The following is a 10089-nucleotide window of genomic DNA, read 5'->3' as shown; positions in this document are numbered from 1 at the left end:
TGTTATTGAGTGTGTGTGTGTGGACCGACGCGAAATGTTCTTATTATTTTTTTTACTTACATATTTTTTGACGATTCTTGCAGACTAACGACAGATTTGTGCAGGTAATGACATATTTTCTATCCACTTTTATTAAAGTATTTTAGCCTTTTGAGATGGCAACGTGTTTGTTGGTGGACTCCAGACTGAAAAATCTCAATTAACCTTGGTCAAGTCTATGCATGGAGTAGGCCAGAGGCTTTCAAAGTGGGAGAGGCCTCCCCAGGGGGCCCCCAGACAGATCACATAGAAAAGCCTAAATGTGTGTGGTCTGGCTAAAGACATAGTTCAGAAACACAGGTGTTTGGGGGATTTTTAGTTCTTCCCAACTTGCAAAAGTCAGGAACTAAAACATGCCTAAGGACAATCTGCCTGCCATGGCTCAATTGTTGATCAAAATCCCAATCCCACAGGCATCCAGGAATTAAGCGAAACTATAAACAACTAAACTAAGGGGGGTGGGGAGGCGTATTTTCCCAAGCTTTGTCCAACGGGAAGTCCAAAGTCTAAGACTTAGAAAACCCCTGGAGTAGGCTATGTACAGACATTTGTGATCCCCATACTTTGTGATCCCCTTTATCCCCACCAGCAAGTCAAAATGTATTATTTATTTATTTTTGTTTGTTTAGTGGGGATATATAAAATGATAGAATCATAATTCCATAAAGACCAAACTGATGTAACTCAAGGTCTTGATATGTCTTACAAACAGTCAAAACAAAGGCATTCTATCCCATAGGACAAAGTCTAGTACCAAAATTTCACAAACGCTGGAAATAGGGATTTTTTTTTTCCATTTATGGTTAAATAGTGATACTCAATTAAGAAAAAATAGTTCCTGAAATAAAACAATCTCAAACAATGAGAAACAATATTAGTGTAACATTTTTTGGATGTACATTTGAACTGCCAACACTACACCACACCACATACACACCTAACCTGACAAATACCTAAGAGAATATGATATTCCCTACACTGAGAAACAACATGTCATTATACCAAATATAATGATCCATATTGCGTGGCAGCCTCTTCACACGTTCTTGATAAATAATGATGTATTAAACCTCAGGGACATGCTTCCAATCAAAGGTGTTAAGAAAACACACCTTGTAACATCAACACATCAGAAATATTTTTTATGATCTGCTTGTTATGAAGTTGTTGCCTTGTGTGAAGCACTTTGTAACATGCGTTTGGACACATGCTCTATAAATAAAGATTTTCACTATTATTATTATTATTATTATTATTATTATTATATTAAGATCATTATCTTACAGTTCTCCTCATCAAAATTCAATAGTTGGGAACAGGGGAAGATTGTATCCCCACAAAATGGGCTGTTTTGCATTCCAGTCACTTATTCCAAAATTGGGTTACAAAGTTAAAATCATGGATCAAAGCAAAGGAAGAGGACAACAGACAACATGATATGTTTGGGGGGGGGTTTTGTCTTTTTAATTTTGGACATCCAAGTCTCACTGTGATGTGCAGTTTAAACACATGGTACAGCATCACTATATATACTGCAGTTTTAACAGTGATGGTTCCAAAGACTGCAGCATTTAATGTAACTAATGTTGAATATATAAATGACATACATAAGTCTAAATTGTACATATCCAAATAAGAAATTGACCATAATTTTTTCAAGGTGTAGCTATAAGCAGGTACAGAAGTCCTCACATAAAATGAAATCATACATACATTGTTAATTCAGGAATGAAAACTTGTTTCGTAATTAGTGGGACAGAATCCTTTATTTATATTGTAATATATACTGTATTTTAATGTTAATAGGCTACAGCACATTTTCTACTAAATCAATTGAGAAAGTGTGTGAAAAAGTGAGCAATTTGAAACCTGGGGATGAAAGACCCAATGGGAGTGTTTTTGTCTAATCCAGTGATTAAAATATCTGACAAAGACTTCATCAAATTCATGGAAAGTCATATAAAATCAACATTAGCATCAAACCCTTACACATATGTTTTTGTTTGTTTTTTTTACTTTTTGCCAGATTAGACCTCCTCTCAGGTGTGGGGAACATGTACAGACTGTGTTTGATAACATAGTACAATAACATTTCTCAGATTCTCCTGTTTGCAATTTGCTGTTAATGTGAAAGAAATTAGACTTTTATAATTTTTATTAGTACACTGTGTCGTGGACAATGGCCGAGTGCCAAGGAAAAAAACTGATAAGTGGACCGAAATGCAGGACACTGGAAGTACTGGTGCGGTAAGAAATACTCATGTACATGCAGAAGTCCAAACAAAGCCCGGGAATCCAAAACATGGAACAAAAATCCTAACTGAGAACATGCAGACAAGCAGGGCAACACTCAACATAAGACGAGGACACAACAAGGACTAAACAGAACTGAGCACATTAAATACAGGGGCAAACTAGCAGGGAGTGCACAGATAAAACACATCAGGGGCAAGTTCAGCACCGACAAAACGATAGTGCGACGAAAGACAAAGACACAAAAACTTATCACTACAAAATAACACAGGAAGTAAAAAACACACAGAAACAAACAAGGACGGATTTACCAAAGTAAAAAAGTAAAAGTAAAAATGGCACACAAATTAATTACCAACAAAACATAAATAACCAAAGACAAGGGATGAGAAATACTGAGGCAAGGAGAGAAACACACGAAAAATGGCATAAACAAGAATCAAACAGGAAAATATTCCATCCCAAACCAAAAACCCATGAATGGCGCATTATAAAAACCATCAAATGGATTGAAATGTAGAGCGGAGGGATAGGAGGGGTGGACGGATGTGTGGATGTGATATAAAAACAGTCATCATCATCATGAAGCCTAATGTTACTCTGCAGCTCTGTGGTTTATCAGTGAAGTGTCTGAACTCCACTGCAGGATTGGAGTCAGAGCTGTCTCCTCTATGAAATGTATTGATCCTCACTGCACTGCATTATTATAAACTATGATGAACGTCTCGGGTTACGTATGTAACCCATGTTCCCCGAGAAGGGGAACGAGACACTGCGTCGGTGACAACACGATGGGAACGCCTCTGGGCGTGGCAGGGCTGAACTATGAATGAAACTACTCCAATCCTATTGGTGTTAATAGAACGGTAGTGTGTGACGGCGTAACCGGAGGGGGTATATAAGCACGCCGGCACATAGGACACATTAGCCCTTTCTATGATGCAAGGCTCTCCAGGCGGGGTGAGGTGTGGCGGACCGACGCAGTGTCTCGTTCCCCTTCTCGGGGAACAAGGGTTACATACGTAACCCGAGACATTCCCCTTTGAGGGAACTCGAACTGCGTCAGTGACGACACTATGGGAACGAGATACCCACTTAGGCCGCGCCGAAACCCCGCCTGCCCCCAGCGTGCAGAACCTGACGGCACGACTAGGAGGAGAGCGCACGGGTGCTGGGTGCAGAAGGCAGGTCCAGACTGTAAAACCGGATAAAAGTGTGAGGGGTGGCCCAGCCAGCCGCATCACACAAATCCTGGAGTGACGCCCCTGCGAAGAGGGCCCTAGAAGCCGTCATGCCTCGAGTAGAGTGTGCCCTTATGGCCATAAGTGAAGGCAAACCACGCACCTAATAGGCCAGGGAAATAGTCTGAACGATCCAGTTGCTGATGGTGTGTTTAGAAGCGGGGAGCCCAGCCTTGGGGGACCCGAAACACACCAGCAATTGGTCTGCTTTCCTCCACCGAGAAGACCTCAGAGTGTAAATACTCAGTGCTCTGACAGGGCAGAGCAGATGAAGTCTCCAGTCCTCCGCCGTCACATGAGGTGGGGGATGAAACGCCTGCAGCACCGTGGACCCTGCCAGTCTGGCCGGAACCTTAGGGACATAACCTGGACAAGGGTGCAGGATGGCCCTGACCCTCCCCGGGGCAAACTCCAGGCATCGGGGAGACACCGAAAGTGCCTGGAGATCCCCCACCCTCCTCAGAGAGGTGATAGCGAGGAGAAAGGTCATCTGCCGACTCCAGGGGTTCGAAGGGGGCCTCAGCCAGCGCTTCGAGAATCACTGCCAGGTCCCAGGTGGGAACCCTGGAACGAGTCACGGGTCTCATCCTCCGGGCTCCACGGAGGAAGCGCACGACCAGTGGAAGCCTCCCCAAGGGACCATCACTCAGAGGGGCGTGGAATGCTGCAATGGCAGCCACATACACTTTGAGCGTGGACGGGGAGAGGCCGGCGGAGAACTCCAGTGTTTTCTATCACAATTACCGAGCAGGTAACTGGGTCCACCGCCCGTTCTCTGCACCAGGTGGTGAACACATTCCACTTTAGGCCGTACATCCTTCTCGTGGACGGGGCTCTGGAGCTGAGCAGCGTCTCGACTGCTCCTGTCGTCAGGCCCGCCTCTAGGAACTGCGCCCCCTCAGGGGCCAGACCCATAGCTGCCACAGGGCGGGTGAAAGATCCGGCCCTCCGCCTGGGACAGCAGGTCTTTCCTCAGAGGGACCTGCCAGGGCGGGCCCTCGAGGAGCGATATTAAATCCGAGAACCACACTCGTGCCGGGCAAAACGGGGCTACTAGTAGTAGACTGACGCCGTCCAGAACCCCCGGGAGCAGAGCGACTGGGGGAAACGCATACAGACGCAGCCTCGGCCACGTCTGCACCATGGCATCCAGCCCTAGCGGGGCTGGGGGCGGGAGGGAGAACCACAGGGGCTAGTGCGCCGTCTCTCAGGACGCAAACAAGTCCACGTCTATGGGTCCGAAGTCTTCGCATAATAACTCCACCACCTCGGGGTGGAGTCTCCATTCCCCGGGCCTCGGCCCCTGTCTCGACAGCAGGTCTGCTCCTCGATTCTGGGTCCCAGGGATGTACATCGCTCTGAGGGACAGCAGTCTCTGCTGGGACCACAGGAGGATCTGATGTGCCAGTTTGCATAATGGCCGCGAGCGCAGACCCCCCTGGTGATTCAAATAGGCCACCACTGCCGTATTGTCGGTTCTGACAAGGATGTGGCGACCGCGGAGGGCGGGCAGAAAACTCCTCAGAGCTCTGAAAACCGCCAACATTTCCAGGCAATTTATGTGCCAAGAGAAATGATGCTCCTCCCAGGAGCCTCTCGCGAAGTGGCCGTCCATGACCGCGCCCCATCCCGTGAGTGAGGAGTCTGTTGAAATAATTGTTCGGCGACAGATCGCTCCCGACACGGGACCTTGGGACAGGAACAAAGATTTCCTCCATACAGACAGGGAACGAAGGCTCGTAACCCGTATCAGACGGAGCGGATTTCCCCCTCGGGGACAATCCCTTGGATTTTAGCCACCACTGCAGGGCTCTCATGTGCAGTAGTCCGGAAGATATTATACTGGATGCTGCTGCCAGGAGACCCAACACCCTCTGAAAGTGTTTTACAGTGATGGCGTGGCCTAACTGCACTCTGGTCACTGAGGACAAAATGGACTTGATGCGTGCGGGAGACAGGTGGGCCCGCATCGTCGTTGAGTCCCAGGGATGTACATCGCTCAGTACATCCCTGTGGTGCGAACCTCAGGAACTTATCGGCTGTAGAAGCCGGCTTCTCTGACCGGCAGGGAAATTAGTTCTATGGCCCCTTTCTTGAGCAGAGAGCGGACTTCCTGTCCCAACACCTGGCTCTGTTCTGCGTGTACTGTAGTCCCGACCATCCCGCAGAATCTGGGGGGGCGAAACCGGAACTGCAGCCTGTAGCCATCTACTACTGTGCGCAGGATCCACGGGGAAATGTTCGCGAGGCTTTGCCAAGCTTCCGCGAACTTCGCCAAGGGGACCGGCTTGTGGCCGGTGTCCTGCAGGAATTCCCGGTGGCACCCTGAAGCGGAGGACTGCCAGGGAAGGCTCGCCGGTGAACCACGGTTTGTGAGCCCAGTCGTGTTCTGGCTGCCACCCCTCGGGGCAGACAGATTGGTGAGGGCCTGCCGGCGGCTAGCGCATCCCAAGCGTTGAAGTGGTGGGAGAAACAACGCCTGTTGCTGGAGCCACCATGAGAGAGGGGACCTCGATCGGCCTCTCTTAGGGGAAGGGGGGCAGGGAGGGGGAGGAGGCGGGTGGTGGTGGTGGGTCCCCCTACTCGAGGTCTCAGGACCTCTTCCCCCAGGCCCACCGAGACTGAATGACGGTCCTCAGATCTGTCATCCCGGGGGGCTGTGGGCGAGAGCGCCGTCTTGCGTCCCAGGTTGGTTGAGGGGGATCCCGTGAAGCAACGCTCTGCTTCTGGCTGTGGCGGTAGGTGCTGGATGAAGGCTGTGTCCGCCTTTCCTGAGCCGTCGCAGTCCTGGAGTCTGACCGGCGGGGGAGATATCGCTCAAACGCCTCTCCCTGAGTTTTGGCGTGCTTGAACCTGTTGACGACGGCATCCACTGCTTCGCCAAACAGGCCAGAAGGCGAGAGGGGCGCATCCAGGAGAAAAGCCCTCTCCTTCCCCTGGATGCCCAATAGGTTGAGCCACAGATGGCGCTCCGTAGCCACCAAAGCCGCCATGGATCGGCCGATGGAACGGGCCGTTTCCTTGGTCACACGGAGAGCCAAGTCCGTCGCTCTACGGAGCTCAGTCAGGTCCTCCTCAGAGGGACCTCCCCCTACGTCACAGTCCCGAAGGAGACTGGCCTGATATGCCTGCAAGACAGCCATCGTGTGCAGGCTGGCACCAGCTCGACCCGCTGCCATGTATGCCTTGACTCTGCAGTCTACTTACATCTGAAGGACAGAGGACACTCGTTTGAGGACCACCAGGTGCACATTTTAAACAGAGAAGATGGATGGTTTGAAAGAGGTGTCAAGGAAGCCATCTACACCAGGGTCGGGAAGCCGTCATTGAACAGGGGAGGGGGTCTACGCCACCACTTATCCCCCACTTACAATGCTGTCCTTTCATCACTTCCCAGGAAACTCAACAAACGTAACCTATTGGCCTCAGGTGAAGATACCAACGATGGTCGTTCAGACTTGGCCACAGGTAGTCTTAACGACTGTAACGACTGTCGTCACAGCAACAAGGAACACTAACGAACCAGCGGTATCGATGACCCGGGCCAACGACCCCACTGAGGTTAAATAGCTGAGTTTCCCTGCCAGTCAGTCAGAACTGAAGAAGTCCTTTGGATGAGGGACGAAACGTCTTCCTGTATCTTCAACCAAGTCCAGTTGCCCTTGATTTTAACCTTCGTTGGATACTTGTCATAATGCTCGCGGCTAGTCTGACACGCCCTCAAAAACACCAGTGGAAAAACACTGAGCTGCAGCACACCTCTCCTCTCCCTTCCAAACACTAGCTACCCTTCAAGCAGTCAACAGACATAAAGTTGTTACTGTGATGTAGAGACAGAGCTCAGTTAAAACTTTATGGATGAAAGATACTTTTGTTACAGATTTATAACTCACCACTCTGAAACTCTTGCTCCAGTCTATGTTGCCAAGCTGGTCTGCAACATGTAGCCTACAGCTGAATCGAAGCTGTTTACCGTCTTTGCTGAGCCACCTTTCTCTGCTTCTGATTGGCTAGTAGTCCTTAACTAGGAACTGCGCATGTGCAACTCCCAACAAAGATCATTTAGAGAAAAGATGTATCACTCCATTGCTAAAACGAAGCCTTCAACACAGGGTGAAAAGAGGAGCTGCAGCAATGTGCAGTATGACAAAAAATATGGTGTTTTTTGAAAATTTAACTATGTAAACCTGTTCCGGTACAACCCTTAAATAGGATTTGGAACCTGAAAATGAGCATAATACCACCTCTTTAAATCTCATAGAAAAACCCACTTCTTTTCTTTGGCCTTTATCACCTGAAGTTAACATGTTGATTTCATTGATTTTATTGTTTTTTATTGTTTGGTTGTTTTGGCTTTATTTGTATTTCATACCTTGTGTGAGCTATGTATTTCATGTATGTTATTTATTTTCCTGTACAGCATTTTATGCCAGCTTTGGATGTTTGAAGTGCTCTATAAATACATTTTGATTGATTGGTTGACAGATTGAAAAAGACTGCAAATGGCAGTTTAGCCCCCACATGGCTCTTGAGAAAGACTTGGTGTTGTCAGACGAATCCTGGATGCAATGTTACTTCATGTACACCTACTCGACTTCCACATGAAGTACTAAGGACCTTGATTGCGGAAGTAATGACCATACTGAATGCCAGACCATCAGTGTCTACTGAATGGGACTTGCCAGCTGTTCTCATCCCACTAATAATCTTAACTCAGAAGACAAGTGCTGAGTGACTTTGATCCAGCTGAACTCCATACGAAACAATGGAAACAGATCGAGTCATTCTGGAAGAGATTCAGCGGGGATACCTTGCCACTCTTCAGTTGCTCTGTGATTGTAGAAAACCAGTTTAAGTATGAGGACCAGAGATGAGAGCCATTCAACAGTTTATTGTCCTTGAAAGATTTCCACTTAAATACTTGACTAACAGATGATTGAACACCTAAAAGGCAAATGAAAACAATCTTTAAACAAATAAAAAATAAGAAGCACACAAAGAAATTTAAGAGCACAGTGAAAAATGTTTAGGTTTCACAGAGATTATTAACAAACAATTTATTATAATAATATTTATACTTTGTGTGTGTGCTCCTCCAGTTGTGTCTGTCTAATTTCCGTTTACTATTTGTGCTTTTGTTACAGTTTTACAGAATGTGATTCTTCACACACAGCACAATGCCACAGATGTCGCAAGCTTTGAGGGAGTGTGCAATTGGTATACTATAAGCTTATGGCTTATGGTAAAGAAATGAACATTCAAGTCACGGGCACTAGCTCTGGTGGACATTCCTGCAGTCAGCATGCCAATTGCATGCTCCCTCAATACTTGCGACATCTGTGTCATTGTGCTGTGTGATGGAACTGCACATTTTTGAGTGGCCTTTTATTGTGGCCAGCCTAAGGCACACCTGTGCAATACCCATGCTGTGTGATCAGCATCTTGATATGCCACACCTGTGAGGTGGATGGATTATCTCGGCAAAGGAGAAGTGCTCACTAACACAGAATTTTTTGATATTTAGGAACAATATTTGAAAGAAATAGGCTTTCTGTGTATATAGAGAAAGTCTTGGATCTTTGAGTTCAGCTCATGATGAACGGGGGCAAAAACAAAAGTGTTGCGTTAATAATTTTGAGTTGTGTAAGTCAAGTGTAGATAAAGAAGAACAGAGATGTAGATCCCAGTGGATAGTGGTAGTTTGTAAGAAGGAGGGAGATGTAAGGAAGACAATAATGGAGTGGGAGAATGAATGATGTAATGCAGTTGATGATTAGGAGCTGGAGAAAAACAAACTGATGGGAGAAAGTGGGATGAGAGGAACAAGAGGAGGAGAGAGAGGGAGGGCAACAGGAAATGTGATGAACATGGAAAAGAAAAGAGATACATTTCTTATCTCAAGTGAAGAATAATCAGATGGCTGCTAGACCTCAGCTCATCACTATCTGTGACCCTATCCTCAACATCTCCTGCGGGTCGTTGTCTGTTACAATGCCATGCTCATCAAAACACTGTTGTACTGTATTATTTTGCTCACTGTGATGCTCAACTTGTTGGTCATCCTATCCATCTCCCACTTCAGGTTACAGACACATTTTTATGAAATATAACATCTAATAGTGTGTATGAGTTTAACTTATGGATTGAAGCTTTGATTATTCCATGCCATTCTATGCTAAAAAGACTGACTTAAACTCTGAGTCCACCCTCTTGAATAGGTTTTAGGCAGTGTTTACAGTTTTTCTTAGTTGCTTTGGTGCATTTCTCAGATCAGAATTGAAATTCCTAAAATTGATTGTTCAACCTCCCATCTAGTCACTTGTGCACATCCTAAAAGAAATTTCTCACTCTTTTGAACAAATTTCAAATGCTTTGACACATTTATGCAAACGATTATGTACAATTGTCTGCTGTTTCCTACCTTATCAATTGCTTATCTCATGCTGATTGCAATATAATATTGGTTCTCTGTTGAATGGTCTAACCAAATTACGGGCTGTAAGACAGGCCAGAGATTCAACAATTTAACTTGTAAATGAAAGTGTCATTCTCAGTG

The sequence above is a fragment of the Micropterus dolomieu genome, linkage group LG05 (genome assembly GCF_021292245.1).
Source record: "Micropterus dolomieu isolate WLL.071019.BEF.003 ecotype Adirondacks linkage group LG05, ASM2129224v1, whole genome shotgun sequence".
NCBI classification, from domain to species: domain Eukaryota; kingdom Metazoa; phylum Chordata; class Actinopteri; order Centrarchiformes; family Centrarchidae; genus Micropterus; species Micropterus dolomieu.
The sequence above is the reverse complement of the archived record's forward strand: the minus strand, read 5'-3'. Positions refer to the sequence as shown.